The sequence below is a fragment of the Onychomys torridus genome, chromosome 3 (assembly GCF_903995425.1).
Source record: "Onychomys torridus chromosome 3, mOncTor1.1, whole genome shotgun sequence".
In the NCBI taxonomy this organism is placed as follows: Eukaryota; Metazoa; Chordata; class Mammalia; order Rodentia; family Cricetidae; genus Onychomys; species Onychomys torridus.
The window spans coordinates 85,264,253-85,282,504 of NC_050445.1; positions in this window are offsets into that span (position 1 = coordinate 85,264,253).

Genomic DNA, 18,252 nt, shown 5'->3' on the forward strand with positions numbered 1-18,252 from the left:
AGTACTGTAGTCCTATGGGGCAAATGTGTAGATATTTTTAAACATTTTGCCGTAATTGCACAATTTTTTGCATTTTTACCTGATGTCATTGTTTCTTGTAATAAAACCTTTTCTGATTGAAAACTGCCAGTGTTGTAAACTGACCTGAAGAGTGAATTTTGAAAAATTAAAATTTGGTGAAAATCATAAACTTATGTCATAGTAGAATGAAATACTATCTTAACCCAGTAAGTATCTGACTTGTGGCCTAAAATGAACTAGTTAGTATTACCAGTAACTCTGTTATTCTTATCTAGCCTAAAATGTCCTCGGTGCCTCTCTTATGTACAGTTCACACCGCATCCCAGAAAGATGCTGTTGCTTCCTCTGGAGCATCCGCATACCCTGGGTACCTCTTCCACTGTTACTCTAGTCTAAGCCTGTCCCATCTGCCTGTGTGCAGTGACCACTGCAAAGCATTTCCTTCTACTTAACACCCTTGATACCTTGTGATCATTTTCTCCATGCAGTTGTCTGAGTGGTTCTGAAGTCAGGGTTGTGTCCTCCTGCTCAGATCCAGTGGCATCCTAACTCCCTATAGGAACTGAGGTCCTTACCAATATTATCTGCAACTCAATAATACTATCTCTTGGACCTTATTGTAATTCCTTGAACTCACTGGATCCAGCCACATTAGCCATGCTCTTCCTTAGACATGCCAAATATCTCCACCATCAGGGCCTTTGCCCTTGCCATGTTACTGATCAGAGAAGGCCTTACACTTTACTTAAAATACCACCTTCCCAGGCTGGAAAAAGCGTGAGCTGTTAAAGAGCACTGGCTGTTCTTCCAGGGGCCTGGGGTTCGATTCCTAGCGCCCACATGGCAGCTCACAACTGTCTGCAGCTCCAGTTTAGGTGTTCTGGCCTCCTGGGGCATGAAGTACATACACTGAACACACAGTGCAAAGATATACATGCAGGAAAACACATAAGTTTAAAATACCAATGTACGAGGAAAATTCACTGATTGTTTTATTTTCCAGGTCTTTCCCTCTCATTCTGCCTATTTCTTTCTGTTCTATTTTTCACACATCTTTCCCCCTTATTAAAATGTCATGAAGTCAAGGATTTTGTCTTACAGCTGCAGTTTTTAAAGTTTTTTTTTAAGATTTATTTTTATTTACTTGCATATGTGTGTCTGAGTAGACCACGTGTGTGTAGCTGCCTATGGATGTAGCTGGAGAGCTTCTCTCCGGGTCCCATCAAGCCCCTGCAGTCCCATAACCCACGTATAAAATAATCACTCAGATGCTTATATTACTTATAAACTGTATGGCCGTGGCAGGCTTCTTGTTATCTACTTTTTTAAATCTTAAATTAACCCATTTCTATTAATCTATAAGTTGCCACATGGCTCGTGGCTTACTGGTGCCTTGCATCTCACTTGTCATGGTGACAGCTGGCAGGTCTCTCTCAGCCTTCCACTTCCCCCAATTCTCTTCTCTTTTTCCTGCTACTGGCCAATCAGTGTTTTATCTATTACCCAATCAGAGCAACACACCGCACGTAACATACAGAACATCCCACAGCATATGGAGGCCATGGATCTGGAGCTGGAGTTAGAAGAGGTTGTGAGCTACCTGACATGGGTGTTGGGAACCACTCCTAACCACTGAGCCATTTCTCCAGCCCCTACTCCTGGGCTTTACATTGATGGCACATAGTTGGCACTTAATAAATGTTGACAGAAGTGAGTTTTCAGTTCAGTGTCTGTGTACCCTGAGAAGTGGTAGGTCTGCTGTTTCAGAAACACAGACCAGTTGAACTGGGGAAGGTCATGTTAAGTACTCTGGATTTTCATGTTCAGTGGGTTCTGTTGCCCCAACACTATGTTAAATACTGAATGTAACTTATGAATTGTTCTCATCCAAGCAGAACCTTTTCTCTGTTATCCCGCCTGCTCCTCTGTTCTATTACACTAAGAAGCCACCAGTGTGAGTTCTGCCCTCAAAGTTTCTGAAGAGATTTTGTGAGACTGCTATACTTTTTACCTTCAGTATAGAATTTACAAGTGAAACCACTGACCTGACGCTCCGTGTTTGAAGGCTTCCTGTATTTCTCTAATGTATGAGAATAGTCCATTTATGTATTTTTCCTTGTGTGCATTTTATCTTTTGAAAGATGCATCCATTTCATCTACATTGTCTATGTGTGGCATGGACTTGTTCATAATATTTTTCTTACATCAATGGAATTGGTATTCATCTCCCCTCATTCATTTCTGATGCTGGTTTGTGTGTGTGTGTGTGTGTGTGTGTGCGCGCGCGCATGCACTTACAACTTTTTGACTTTTTTTTTTTTTTTTTTTTTCTTAAATATGAACTCTCGCCCTGTTACCTGGACTGGCCCTGAATTCTCAATCCTTTGCAGGCTTGTACCACCACATCTGCCTTTTTCAACTAATCTTTCTTATTCTGAAGTCTTCCCTAGCTAAAGTTAAGAAAGCTTGTGGATTTAATTTGTCTTAGTTTATTTTCAACTTTCTTTGAGCTTGTCTGAGTATATACAAAGTAAATTTCCTACAGGTCCCTTACAGATGGGACTTTGATGTGGGTCCTGGGAATTTGTTTAAATAGCTGTTTTTAGGCGTGCTACGTTTAAAGTAGTAACTGATACGTTTGTTACTGTTTGTTTCCCTTGTGGTTCTTTTTCACTACTTTCGCACCATCTTTTTGTTTTGTTTTGTTTCGAGACAGGGTTTCTCTGTAGTTTTGTTGCTGTCCTGGATCTCATGCTGTAGACCAGGCTGGCCTAGAACTCACAGAGATCCGCCTGGCTCTGCTTCCCGAGTGCTGGGATTAAAGATGCTGCCTGGCCTGCACCATCATTTTTTACTGAGCATTTTATATTACTGTATTTCATTTTAGCCAAGCAGTTATATTTAACATCCCTCTCCAATGGTTGCCTTAGATTTCCAGTTGTTTTTAATCTAATCCAAGGTCCTTTTTAAATGGTGCCATGACACTTTAGGTGCGGTACACTATATATTTTGAGATGGGGTTTCTCTGTATAGCCCTGGCTGTCTTAGAACTCACTCTGTAGACCAGGCTGGGCTTGAACTCAGAGATCTTCTGCCTCCCAAGTGCTAGGTGTGCACCACTACCACCTGGCTCAATATATTTTTAACTACTATGTTTTTATTATTTCTATTTCAAGTAACTATCCTTTCAGATAAATTTACATTAAAAAAGACTCACCTTCATTTATTTCTTATGAGATAGCGTACATTTCTTTGTGTATCTGCCCTGTACCAATCTCCTTCCCAGAGAACTACTTTTTAGTGGACATTGTGTGCGGGGCAGGTCTATAAGTGATGGATGCCCTCAGATGGTTGGTTGGTTGGTTGGTGTTTGTTTTTTTGAGTATTTTTTCCTCCTTCACTTTGAGGGATGATGATTTTGCTGGTTCATAAAGTTATTTGACATACAGTTCACTGAATGTAGACTCACCCATAACCAATAACTCAGTTCCCTAGGACCAAGTTGAAATCATATGATACAATTTAATTAAAGTCATCAGTCATGAAGTTTTTTTTTAAAACTGAATTGAAGTGACAGTATCAGCATTGAAATTATATTTATATGAAGCTTTTTCTATTGGCTGGTATGTTTGAAAAATAAGAGGTTTAACCCACCCTTTTCTTCCCTTCTATTCCAGAAATACATAGCTATGATTTGACATTCAAAATACCATAATAAATATTAACACATAGAAACTCTGTAATGTTTAGCTGTTTTTATGGGCTTGGTTATGAACACGAATTACAGTGTCTTTGGTGACTATGGGCAGATTACTCACTTTTCTGAGATTCTTCTTCCCATGCATAAAATAGGCTAAATAGAATCTGTCTTTGGAGGCTTTTGTGGGAAATGGGCCTTTAAACATTTCTCAGTGTCTCCTCCACAGTGAGCATTCAGATATTATGTTGTCTTGCCTGTAACGGCATTCTCTTTTAGACACACACACAGCCGGGTCTATCTGTAATGCAAATACAAAGTGTATGCTGATGAGACTCGACGGCCTGGGCTCTGGCTGCACTCAGAAGCCACGCGTGAAAACAATTTTCACAGTTCTAGAGTCACACACTTCTCACTTTCATTTCTGGACTGTGCATGTTGAAAGGATTTAAATTAAACAGATGGTATTTAAAGCAAGTCTATACAAGGTTTGTAACCTCTGTCTAAAATAAAAATAAGACAGTTTTGCTTGTCCATTTTTAGGTACTGAAAGGGTCTGCTTCTTGGCTTATTATTCAAGTATGTAGGCAGGTCCAGGTTTAGGCCACCTTCATATCAGATCTTCTTGGGGTGGAAAATAGGCACAGAAAGGAAGCTCTGCAGTTTTGCCATGCTGAAATCAAACTTGTACATGCTCAGAACACCTTCTATCACTGAGCTCTACCATTGCTGCTGCTGCTTCTTGTGTTTTTTTTTTTTAAGGGTAAACATCCTGCCATGTAGACTTGGCCCTGACCTAATTCAGCCCCACCTCATAATGCCCCTATACTGGGGTTAGGATTCTGAGGTAAGAATTGGAATGGATGACAGGGAAGCAAACGTTCAGTCCGTATCATCACTTGATGATGTCGGGTCACATAGTTTAGCTCTGAAGCACGACAGCACAGGCCCTTAACGTGAGAAGGGATGCTTAGAGTAGGGTCAAGGACTGCTGAGCCTGTGCAGGAGACGCTGCACAGCCAGTGTGGAATTTCTCTGCCATCTGTGGGAACCAGATCTGGGGGACCCTCACTGCTCCTGCACTTGCAGTTAGCCATGAAACCTCCCATAGAGCCAGTTTTAGTTGAGTTTGATTAAATGGGTTGCCTCAAAGACACAGCGTGATCAGAAAGTAGCAGAGTGACTTCCTAAGATGCTTAAGAAATGCAGTTAATCTTTAAATAAGTAAGTAAGTAAATAAATAAATAAAAATCGTTCAAAGCAGAGGAACTGAACTCTTAAAGATCAGAAGTGAGGAAGGGCAGAAATCAAAGTGAGGGTGGGCATGAGCTAGAGTGTAGGTGCTCTACCAGGTGGAGAGACTGAGATGTGGAAGGTGCAGGAACATTGCGTTAAAAAAAGAACTGTGACTGAGAATCCAGCTCAGTGGGGGATCACTTGCCTTGCTTGTGCAAGTCCTGGGTTCAGTCTCTAGCCCCACAAGAAAAGATAATATTTGAAATGAAAATATAGATGTCTAAGAGTGTGGAGGTTTGAAAGAAAATGGCCCCTAAAAGGAGTAGCACTATTAGGCCGTGAGGCCTTGTTGAAGTAGGTGTGGCCTTATTGGAGGAAGTGTGTCACTGTGGGGGTGGGCTTTGAGGTCTCTTTTGCACAAGCTTCACTCAGTGTGACACTCAGGCCATTTCCTGTTGCCTTTGAGTCAAGATGTAGCAGCTTCTCCAGCACCGTGCCTGCCTGCATGATGCCATGCTCCCTGCCATGGGGATAATGGACTAAAGCTCGGAAACTATAAGCTGTCACCTTAATTAAATGGTTTCCTTTATAAGAGTTGCTATGATCATGGTGTCTCTTCACAGCAACGGAAGGTTGACTAAGACAAAAGAGCATTCAGACTTTTCCAATAAAGATGGAAAATGAAAGTATCCATGGAAAAATCTATAGCCTATCTCATTTCTACAATATTCCCAGTTCAGGGTTCTCCAGTACCTCTTGTTCCTTACAAAGTAAAAACTATAGAATAAGGGGTACATTTTTATAAGTACATGTAAAGACAGTACTGATGAGGCCCCTGGGAAGAGCAGTTTAAGAAAAGAGAAAAATCCTGACCCAGAAAGATACGCTTTCTGAGGCCTCCTATTTCTGGTTGAGAATGCAAATGCTAACAATGCTTGTAGCTTTTTGCTAATTTGCCCCAGAGCCAAATTCAGTTCCCACTCTTGACCGAAACATCTGGTTTGTGGTAAGTCTTTCAATATCTGAAATCTTCTAAAGCATGAGCTGGGTGTGGTGATGGTAGAAATGACAAGCAGAAGAATGGATTAGCTAATCAGAGTATGCACACATGAAGGTCGGGAAGAACACAGGGCTCTTTCAGGTAGGGTTTTTGTGTGGCAGAGGCCAGGGAGACAGGATCTATCACCCAGAAGCCAGCTCCATAGAGTAGGGAGTTTCACAGATCTCAAGTTAGGCAGTTATCTGTCATGGGATTAGCCAACAGTTTATAAAAGTACAGTTTGTTCCTTTATGTAAACAATGAGTCCCCAAATGAGTTTTTATAATTATATAAATTTGAAATATAATAAAATATGTGCACCAAGATAAGTATATCTTGGAGGTGGAGAGATGGCTCAGTTGGTGATGCACCTGTCTTGCAAGCATGAGGACCTGAGTTCAAAACTGGGTGTGGCAACACACCTTTGTAGTCTTAACTGAGCAAGCAGAGAAAGGAAGATCCATAGAACTCACTGGCCAGTGAACCTAGCCTAAGTGATAAACTCCTGATTCAGTGAGAGACCCTGCCTCAAAAAATTAGACAGTGTGATTAAGGAAGACATCTGTCATTGACCTCTGTCCTGCATATATATGTGTGCACAAGCCCAAGAACGTGAGCGCGCACACACACACACACACACACACACACAGACGCAAAGATCTTGACAGTTTCTAAAAGATAATTATGAAGTTTTCCTTAACCCTACATTTCACAGTTCCAAAGAATAAAATGTTATTCACACTTTGCTATACAAGTCTGATTTGCTGTTCAGCATGACAAATTTTATATTTATTAATCACTTGTGTTCTAGTACCTTACCAGGTGAAAACTATTTTACCAGTTAGGGGCCATCGGTCAACATCTTCTTCTGGCACGATACTTTCTACTTGCTGAAATTCCTCAGTGTGTGTTGTCATCTTGGACCCTGCTGATGATCTTGGAGCCATCTGTCATACCTTGTTTGAGAGAACACACACAAGAAAGAGGAATGCTAAACTCACAGGATCAAACTGTCAACAAAAGCTGACATATTAGCTCTCTTGCAGTGAGCAGGGACACAGGAAGATGGCCTGAATGGGCATATTCAACACCAGATGATAGAAGTGTAAGAGGCCTGGGCAATTGGCCAGAAAGCCAGTGTGGGATGTCAAGCGAATGAGCTCAAGTTTGGAAGAGGTAAGTTTCCAGGGATGGGATAAATAACTACATATGACTACATATAGAGCATTGTGCTGCAGCCACGGTGGAGAGAGGACACCGAAGAAAGGTGATATAGGTCAGGGGACAGTATGGAGCTGGCTGTCAGCAAACAAACACCAGAACACCAGTCAGCAATCCAGGCACTGAGGAGAGAGCAGAGAGAGGGGGAGGGAGGGGGAGAGAGGCCCAGCACAAACGAAGCCTAAGGAGGCCCAGGAGAGGCTCCAGGAAGAGGAAGACAGCCTTTCCAAGGTGCTAAGAATAGACAGGATGGGAGATAACCAGTAACAGAGCACGGAGAGGAAAAAAGGCTGCATATCGAGGAGAAAAGGAGTAATTTAATGGTGAATCCTAGGACTCCTTGTTAAGCCTTGTTCATGAAATCCTCGCTGTTAAGTGATGGTCTTAAATCCTGATAAACAATTGTTTCTTTATAGGATGACCATATTTTTAGTGCAGAGGGTGGCATTTTCTGGCCAGAGAAACTGTTATTTACCATCTCACCCTTAAGTCTCTGCACCTTCACACAGCACACTCATCCTCTTCTGCTGGGCCTGAAAGCCTCCTGAGGGCCTGGCCTGGTCCCTTGAGCTCAAGTATGTGCTGAGCGTGGATCAGGCTGCCTGGCTCACAGCAGTTCCTCAGCTCCTGCCTAAGGAGTAATTCCATGCAAATCCATCCCTCTGCTAGACAGCACAGGGTTCCTTGTCCTTTCTAGGGCTCTGACTTCTTGTTCCCTATTTTTTCAAAGATAAATTTTCAGGCTCAAGAGCAATTGGCAAGCATTCTTCTGTGAAGGTTTGGCATTTCAAATCCGGAAGAGTTGTGAAATCAATTAGTTGCAGATAAAGATGGACAGATGGGGATGGCTGGGGTGGCTGGTCCTTTCCCCAGCATGCGCTCTCTCCAGGATGGGATCATGGCCATTGTGCTTCGCTGGGCTGTTTGACCATGTGTTAGGAAGAGCATTGTCTGTTGTTTGGGAATATACCCACCCCTGACTGAGGAGCTTTTGGGCAGATAGAGGATATTTTGTGGGTGTTGGGTTTTCATGGACTTTTCCTAAAGGCTTATTAAATCTCTGGACAAACTAGATTTCAGTTGTACTCAAAGAATGGTCTATTTCCTCCATTTCTACTTTATCACGTTTTATTTCTGGAGGAAAAGGACAAAAAAAAAAAAAAATAGAGATGGGAGAAAGGTCAGAAGACCTAATATCTGAAGGGAGTTAAACCTACTAGGTCAATGGACATTTCACTAATAACTGGAGACCAGGAGTTTCTTGGTAGGTAATATTTGAAATACTGATTTCTTCCTATGTTCCTGAGTTATAAGATTAATATTTTGCAATCACTTTAGGCTAGACATGGATTACTTAGACTCTCAGACAAGCTCCCACATGTGATTAAAACATATTTATTTCTTCCCTTCCCTATCTCTCATCCGTGTCAATATATATTAAAGCTGCCAATTCATGCTTACAAAATAAAAAAATATTTTACTTTTATTTATGCATATGTTTGTGTGGAGTTACAGGTGGTTGGGTGCTCCTGCCGTGTGGGTGCTGGGAATTGAACTTCCATGCTCTGTGAACATTGCCAGTGCTCCTAACTACTGAAGTATCTCTCCAGCTCCCTGACCCTTGTTCCTCATCACCCGAGCTGTGACTGATAAGCTGCAGGTCACTCTGGCTTACTAAGCTTTGCAAATGACCTGTCTTTTCCCTAAAACTTTTGGCATCCTGTTCTTGTCCATGGGCTGTGAAATCTCATAAGGTATGCCTAGTTGCCTGTCTGTATTTTCATCTGACACACTGGCAGGCTAGGGAGTTTTTCTGTGTCACTTATTAGGTAATTTTCTATGTTCTTAGCTAGATTTCTTCTGAAAGTCCTAATTCCTACTAGTCAGATATTATACACCTTAGGTAGATTTGTTCCTGGTGCTCGTTCTCTCTGTCTCTCTCTGTCTCTCTGTCTCTTCCTCTCCTTCTCCTCCTTCTTCCTCTCCTCCTTCTTCCTCTCCTTCTCCCTCTCCCTCTCTCCTCTCCTTTCTGGAATACTTGCATTGTAAATTCCAGTGGGTTTTGTGTGTGTGTGTGTGTGTGTGTGTGTGTGTGTGTGTGTGTGTGTGTGTGTGTGTGAATGTGTGTGTGTGTGTGTGTGTGTGTGTGTGTGTGTGTGTGAATGTGTGTGTGTGTGTGAATGTGTGTGTGTGTGTGTGTATGTGTGTGTGTGTATGTGTGTGTGTGTGTATGTGTGTGTGTGTGAATGTGTGTGTGTGTGTGTATGTGTGTGTGTGTGAATGTGTGTGTGTGTGTGTGTGTGTGTTGGGAATAGAACCTTAGAGCCTTAGGCTTAGTAAGCAAGTGCTCTGTCACAGAGCCACACCCCAGCTCCTCATTTGAAATCTTATTTCATTTTTTTTTTTTTTTTCTGACTGTCAGTGCTCAGGGACCTGGTCCTTACTCTTAGAACTTCGAGTATTTCTCTGTTATCTTCTATCATTTACTGTGTGACTGGTGCCCATTTCATAATTATTCCTTTGTGAATGAGCAATTATTGCTTCTAAAATATACTGGATTTTAATTTTATTACAGAAATTAAACACGTCAAAGAGAGCCTTGGGGGTGGGTTTGTGGGACAGGTACTAGGCTCCCATGACCTCAGCATGACCCAAAAATCATAGCAGGACTGGGGTAATATGCTTTCACCACCCAGAGGTGTGTGTTTTTCTTAGAGACTCCCCAGGGAAAACAAAGCTCAAGAGGGTCATCTGGGGGTCTGGCAGTCTTTCCACTGTGGAGCTCAGCTGTTTGGGGCAATACACAGGATTAAAAAAATGCGTATTCTACCTTACAAAGACTTGCTAGCTGCCATCCTAATCTAATGTCTTAACAAAGTGGCCTGAAATTTGAGGGGTTCCCCTAGCAGAGTTACAGGCAGCAATCAGTCTGGGAGACCTGAGACCCAGGAATCATATGGATAGTACCCTGAAAAGATGTGGAGTCTTGAGGAAGTGGGGCTTCATGAGAGAGCTTCGGGTCATTGGGGGTGGGCCGGGACTAAGGCTGTATCCCTTTTCCACTTTCTCTTTAGTGGCACTGGAAGAGGCCTTGCTCCGTCCTTCACTAACACTTCGGTGTGTTGCCTTACCACAGGCCCAAATAGTGGGGCCAATGGTGACCCAAGAGAAACCTTTTCTCTTTATAAGCTCATTTTCTTATGTATTTTATTATAGTGATGAGAGTGACTTAGTGTGGTGGAGGAAGCGAGACTGTGCACTATCAACATCACATTTCATGTCCTGTGGTTCCGAGATCAATGTGAAAAGGGGAAGTCAAGGAAATGACTCTCCAGACTTGGGAAAGAGTTCTGGTAGAGCACTTACTATGCAACCACAAGGACCTGAGGACCTGAGTTCAGTCCCCAGAACCTACATCAAAAAACCTACATGTGGTGCAAACTTGTATCCCCAGCTCTGGAGACAGAAACTAGCAGATAAGCAGATTGCCTGGGCTGGCTCACCTGGGTACCTCTAGGCCAATGAAACACACACACACACACACACACACACACACACACACACGTAATCAAGGTAAATGGGACAATATGGAGGTTGATCTCTGGCCTCCACACATGTGTGCATACATGCACCCATACATAGATGCACCCAAGCAAACATGCATGTACACGTACCACATAGATGATTCTATATCTAGGTCGATGCCTTTCTGTCTGCATTTCCATCAAAAGCAAGTGGCTGTACTCCTACAGAGTAGAATGGAATGAGAATAGAAAAGAAAGCAAACGTTCTCAGACTTATATTTACTCTGAACCTGATGCTTTTCCTAGGAGGACAGGTGTGTAAGCACTCAGCAGAATAGGAGGGAGAAAAGAGCAACATGAGCTTTGCAGGTCAGCAAACATGGAGTCCCGGGAGGTTCATGGCATCAGATGTGACTCTAATCTCACCCTTATGTCAAACTGATGAATGCTAAACACTGAAGCATGATGTTCTCCTCAGATCAAAAGATGCAAACGATTTGGTGAGAAAGAAAATTAAAAATAAAAATTATACATCATAGCTACTGGCAGATAATACCTCTCCCATCCATCCATATTCTGGTGTTTCACGTCAACGGCCAGGATACGTCCATGTTGCTAGAGAAGAGCCTTGGGCTCAGTGCCCTGGCAACAGAAAGATGACAAGAAGAAGAGGTGGAGGCAGGGAAAAAGTGGGTGACTTACAGACAATGAAAGCATGATTGAGAAATTACTTCATCCAGCAAAAAAAATAGTCTCATGTCAGCTGAAGCACATACTATGTAGAAAATCTGAGACGTGGTAAGAAGATAAGAAAGCAGGTGGGTAGCATGCCTCGAAGGCTTCCTGAGGATGTGGAAACTACTCAAACCATTGCAGAAAAGACCAGATAATAAACATAGTAGGAAATACAGCTGACAAGAGGGAACATAAATGGAAAAGGGACTTGGAAAATCACAGAACAGAAAAGCTATCTTCAGTATCTAAACTTCAACAACAAACTAAGCAAAAATGGTAAATTAGAAATAGAAATAAATTTGTTTTAGTGAAAACTGCCTGAACATGTACTAGAGTGATACATAGGTATTCCTTTGGAAGTCAGGAGGGCTGGCCCTGTGCTATGATCTTGCTAACCACTGAAAAATCAGACAAGAAGGTAAAGTTTACAATAGATTCTGTAGGAAAAGAAAAATGAGATAAGATGATTTGTGAATGATTGGCCCACCTCCTAAGAAGTCTGGGGGATGGAACTGAAAAGGATAAATGTAATTAACTGAGCTCAGTGCACTGAGCAGACTATAGGAGGTAGATGACTGTTAATGGAGGGATCAGATACTGGAGCAGTCGAGCAAGGCCTTTGAGATGACTTTTAAATAATCTAGTTTTTGAGTTAGACTCAAAGTGGTAACTAATAAATTAAATCATTCTTTAGGGAAATAAGTTTTTATTTCTTCCAGAGAAAATTAACACATGTAAAAACATTAATCTGTGCAGCTGTTCCCAGACTCATGATAGGCTGTTGTATATTTTGTTTGTGTTCTGATAAATAAAGCTTACCTAGATATCAGAGGGTGAAATTAGCCACTAGTTAACTATAGAGTCCTAGCTGTCCTGGAACACTGTGTAGCCCAGGCTGGCCTCAAACAAGGAATCTACCTGCTTCTGCCTCCCAAGTGCTGGGATTAAAGGTACTCACCACCATCTGGCAATATATATTCTTATTTTATGTGTATGGGTGTGTTTAGTTGCATGTATGTCTGTACATTATGCACATGCAGTGCCTATGGAGGCCAGACGAAGGCATCTGATCCCTGAAACTGGAGTTAGAGATGGTTGTGAGCTGCCACATGGGTGCTGGGAACTGAATCTATGAGGGCAATACAAACCCCATCTAAAGGTAGAGCCGCCATCTTAGACCACCTGCTGTACTCAGTTCCAGGAAGGACCTCAGGAACATGCCATGACAAACAGATACAGGGCAGTATGCTCCTGTAGACATTCTGTCTGTGGTTTACGGCCCTTGAAGATATCTAGATAATCCTGCTGAGCAGTCCAGATAATCCTGTTCAGCCGGTTGTGGTTCCCCACCAAAAGTCTAACCCAATGGTTTCAAATGTGGTTTTGCACCAGAAGTCTAGACCAATAGTTTAAAAAAAAAAAAAAAAAAATCACCTTGCCTAATATCCCTTCTACTTAATCTCAAGACGCCAAAACATGTAATTCCTGGCTTGCGGTTTTTCCCTATAAAAACTCTCTACCCCTGGGCCACATTTCCCTCCATCTGCCTGGCAGTGGACCAGACTGAACCTGACAATAAAAGGACCCTTATGTGCTTGCATCGGAAACTGGCTCCTTGGTGGTCTCTGGGGGTTTCATGAAACCGGTACAACAAACCTGGGTCTCCAGCAAAAGCAGCCATCTTAACTGCTGAGTCATTTCTCTAGGCCCTAGGTGTGTTTTAAAAATAAAGAAACACATATTTTAGAAATTAAGGAAAACAACTATATATATATTTAGACATAAACTGTTTGTCTCAGCTTCATGAGTGCTGGGATGACAGGCGTGTGTCACCATGCCTGACAGGTACCTTTGAGCTATATTACTGTATGTCGATATTTGTAAAAATGTGGTATTAAACATGGACACCTTGTTTGTATGTCTATCTATAAACTAAACACATCACAGTATTTACTTCTATGGACTAACCCAGAGAAGTTCTCTTACTGTTTATTTTTATTACTCCCCTGCCCCCTCCCCTGCCCCCTCCCCTGCCCCCTCCCCTGCCCCCTCTCCTGCCCCCTGCCTCCTCCCCTGTCCCCTCACCCCATCCCCCTTTCCAGCAGAGTTGAATTCAGGGCCCCACCCATGCCGGACAAGCACTCTACCACAGAGCTGCTGCACCCTCCAGGCCTTCATCAGATACACTTCTGAGGAATTTTTTTTCTGGTAACTTTTTTTTTTTTTTTAATGTCTGCTATAGACCCTTTAAAATTAAGAGAATGTATAAATGAATTACAGAAACCAAACAAAGCTAACACTAAAACTCCCTGAATTTGAATCTAGTTATCCTACTTACTGGCTTTCACACTCTCTGGCAAATCATCTGAATTGCCAGTGTCTCTATTTCATTTATAATACGGGAATAAAAACACCAAACTTACTGAGCTGTGAAAGGACACGTTAATATGGATAACATTTTAAAATCGCTCCACACACAGTAATCACATTATAAATGGGAGCATGGATTTAATGGTTCTGAAATATTTACCCTAAATTATTTCTATTAGTAGTTAATTTTTATCAATCAGATTTTAAGTAAAAAGAATTGAAATGTTTTATAAGTGGTACTTTCATGTTTCATAAAACCATACATCTCTATCTCTTAAGTTAATAAATTTGCTTTCATGTAAATTTTCTCATTGTTCTTCAAATTTAATGAAGAAAATATGGGACACTACTTAAAGTAGAATACTATCTGGGGAGAGCCACTGGATTTTAAAGACATGGAGACAATACCAAGTTTCCTTGTCCCTTTTGTTGTTTGGTTGAGGGGGTGTCTCTGTGTGCAGCCCTGGCTGGTCGGTCTGGAGCTCCTTGTGAACAGCAGGCTGGCCTAGGGAGACTGCCTGCCTCCTGGGTCTGGCTGGGTTCAGGGTGTGTGTCAGCACACCTGTGCTCTGTTTTATTGTATTTGTTTTTCCTCCCCTCCCTCCCTCCCTCCCTCCCTCCCTCCCTCCCTCCCTCCCTCCCTTCTTTCTTTCTTTCTTTCTTTCTTTCTTTCTTTCTTTCTTTCTCTGCTGGGGATTAAAGCCAGTGCCAGAGCTAGGGCCTTGCACAAGCTAAGTGCTCTCCCAGAGAAGGCCACCCCGAGCCCTCACCTTTAGCTTTTCATGATCTAATCTGCCCAGCATTTATTGCTTGCTCTTTAATTTTGTGCGTCGTCCCTCACTGCCACATGCTGAACAAGTTATTTGAAGAGGAAAACAAAACAAAACAAAAACTAACCAAACAATGAAAATATTTATCTCTTGTTTAAAAAATAATGTATGTGGAATTTCTCATGCCTATGTATGTATGTATGTATGTATGTATGTATGTATGTATGTATGTATGTATTTATGTATGTATTTGTTTTTTTTTTTTGCTGTGCCCGGGCCCTTGTATATGCTAGACCAGTGCCTGTCTTCTAAGGGTTCACGTGTTGCAGGGCTATTCCCCAGGGTGAGAGAGGGGTTGCTGGGACTTTGACTTAGTCAGGGGTAGTTGTGGCTGCATTCCTGCTGGGCTACTCCTGGCCTGGCTCCAGAGAGTGGCACCTGGCCCTGATCCATCTTTTGTGTAGCAGACACCTTTTGTTTCTCTTGTTCCCTGTGTGAGTCTTGTCTCAGAGTCTCCCAAGGATACAAAGGCCTATGCAAAACTTGGTTCAGGAGACCTGGAAAACCGTGGTACCTGATGAATCCATGGATTTCCCCTTGACGGTGTATTGTTGGGAGCTTTTTTCAGGTCATTTTGAACATATGGAAGTCAACTGGCTAAAGTGTAAATATTGGGAAAAATAAAATTGCAGTGGGTGAAGGGAAAGTGTTTCAGTCCTTAGAGACTGGATCTTTCTGCAGCCATGAAGGCTAAATTCATTCCTAAGGTGCCTTTTAGTCTTTTTCCCATAGATTCACGTGAGCCCACAGATCCGAGCCATGACACTTTGTGACAGCTAGTGGTAGGTTTTTGTTTTGTTTTATTTTTTCAAGACAGGATTTCTCTGTGTAGCCTTGGATGTCTGGAACTCGCTTTGTAGACCAGGGTGTCCTTGAACTCATAAAGATCCCCCTGCCTCTGCCTTCCGAGTGTTGGGATTAAAGGACTGCACCACCATCTCCAGGCTTAGTGGTAGGCTTTTAAGCCTCTGTGGGGTGGGCTGATTTTAAAAGAGACTGAGGCAGTTCTTATAGGACTTGGTTGTGAGAGAGAACCTTGTCTCACTCTCTAGCCAGATAATTTCTTGCTTCTCACAGACTCCACCATGACATCATCTACTACTACCAGAGGCTCCTGATCTTAACTTTTAGTCTAAAACTCCTCTAGACCCATTCTTATGCAAGCAACCCTTATTAGGCTCAGTGGGACACACACACACACACACACACACACACACACACACACACACACACACCATGAACATAGGAAGGGAAGTTCCTGGGAAGAAATTCAGTGGGAGAAAATAAGAGAAGATAACAGGGATAAACATGATCAAAACATATTGTATGTGTGTGTGTGTGTGTGTGTGTGTGTGTGTGTATTTTATATATATATATATATATATATATATATACACACACACACATATATATGGAATCGTCAAAAAATAAAGTTAACTGGCTTGATGTAGTTCAGTCGGCAGAGTGTTTATTTAGTATATACAAAGCCCTGGGTTCAATACCCAGCACTACATAAAACAGGTGTAGTGGGGAAAGGATGATAAATGGCATTGTTTGTGGCGCTGGTTACTGTGTGGAAAGATCATGGTCATGACAGAACACACTGTTAGTTTTCAGAGCTTTACTAAGAGAGAAGGGGTGCAGAGAAGGGAGAGAAAGGAGAGCCAGACCTGGAGAGAGAGAAAGATGGAGGGGTGGGGGAAGAGGGGAGGGAGCAGAGCAGAGAAAGAGAGTAGGGGGGTCTGCATACTGGTGACATAAGACACCTGTGCAGGGGTGAGGGCAGAGTTCTAACAGTGGTGAGTGCTGTAATCTTAACATCTGGAAGAGGGAAGTAGGAGGATTAGATTTAATTAGATTAATCAGAAAGTTCTCAACCTTCCTCATGGTCCCACCCTTTAATACAGTTCCTCCTGTTGTGGTGACCCCCAACCATAACATTATTTTGTTGCAACTTCATAACTGTAATTTTAACATAATCTGATATGTGACCCTTAAATGGGTTGTGACCCACAGGTTGAGAAATGCTGGATTAGACATTCAAGGAAAAGAGCCAGAGACCAGGGAGGACCATAGCAGACAAAAGACAAAACTGATGTGCACTGAGGAACTTGAAGTTCTAGTTGCCTGTATAAGACCTACACAAGACCAACATTGAAGCCTGGGAATGGCAGATCAAAAGGCCCGACCCCTAGCTGAAGAGTTATTGACAGTTGGTAGCTTGCAGGCTATCTTCAGGTTCTAACTTCAGGAGTGTGACAGAGCAGGCCATCCAACAGACACCGCAGCCTCCTTTGGTATGGACCTCCACACATGTGCATGTATCACACACACCCCACGTTCATAGTCTGCCTGTCTGTTGTACCCGTTTCTCGAAACCCCCAGAGACCACCAAGGAGCTGGTTTCCAATGCAAGCACATAAGGGTCCGTTTATTCAGGTCCAACCTGGGCCATTGCACAGCAGATGGAAGGCAATGTGGCAGTGGCCATAATCCCAGGTGTAGAGAGTTTTTATAGGGAAAAGCCAGAAGCCAGGCATTGGCAATTTGGGATTGGGTAGAAGGGACATGGGGCAAGGTGATTCTTTTAAACTATTGGCCTAGACTTTGGGCGCAAAACCACATTTGAAACCATTGGGTTAGACTTTTGGGGAGGAACCACAACCCGCTGAACAGGATTATCCGGACTGCTCAGCGGGATTACCTAGATATCTTCAAGGGCCGTAAGCTGCAGACGGAATGTCTGCAGGAGCATACTGCCCTGTATCTGTCCGAGTTGTCATGGCACGTTCCTGAGGTCCTTCCTGGGACGGAGTACAGCAGGTGGTCTGAGATGGTCTAGACCTTCACATCTGTCTGCCTGCTTACGTCCCTCCCTCCCTCTCATAAATTTTCTTTAAAAACCAGGGAGGAATACACAAATATTAGTGTCTATAAGCTGTAGCAGCTTCATTTATTAGCTCTTCAAACCCAAGGTAACTATTTTAAACACCTTCCTAAACCTTATTTGTACAAAATAACCATGCCTTTAGATTTGGGGGGCTAGGTAATTTGTGTGTGTGTGTGTGTGTGTGTGTGTGTGTGTGTGTGTGTGCGCACGCGCGCGCGTACTTTGCAGCATTTATTTTAGACCCAAGTTTCAATTTTGAATGATAACATTTAAAAGCAACCCCAAGGTAAAAGTTATAGGACAACATAAAAAATGAAGTCACTTTTCTTAAGTTTCCCATTGGCAAATGACTGTGTTTTCCTGCCACTGGGCTTTGTCTAATGGTGTGACCTTTCTTGTGTTAATGAACAACAAACAAAAAACTGCCAAACTGTGATGAAATACAGTTTTTAAGTAGAAAATGAATTAAGCTAAGAAGATTCATGAAGGTCAAAAGCACAGGAAGAATTAAGTTGAAGCAGCGATTGGTTTCTGACACGTACTATGCCAGGTTTCCCCAAAGGCTGTTTGTTTGAACTTTTACTGCTTAATAACTGTATTAGAAAATGTATTTTTTAAAAAAGAACAACACTGGGGGTTGTTGGTTAATATTTGCACAGGACCTGGTGTTTGTGATTCAAAAACTCTTT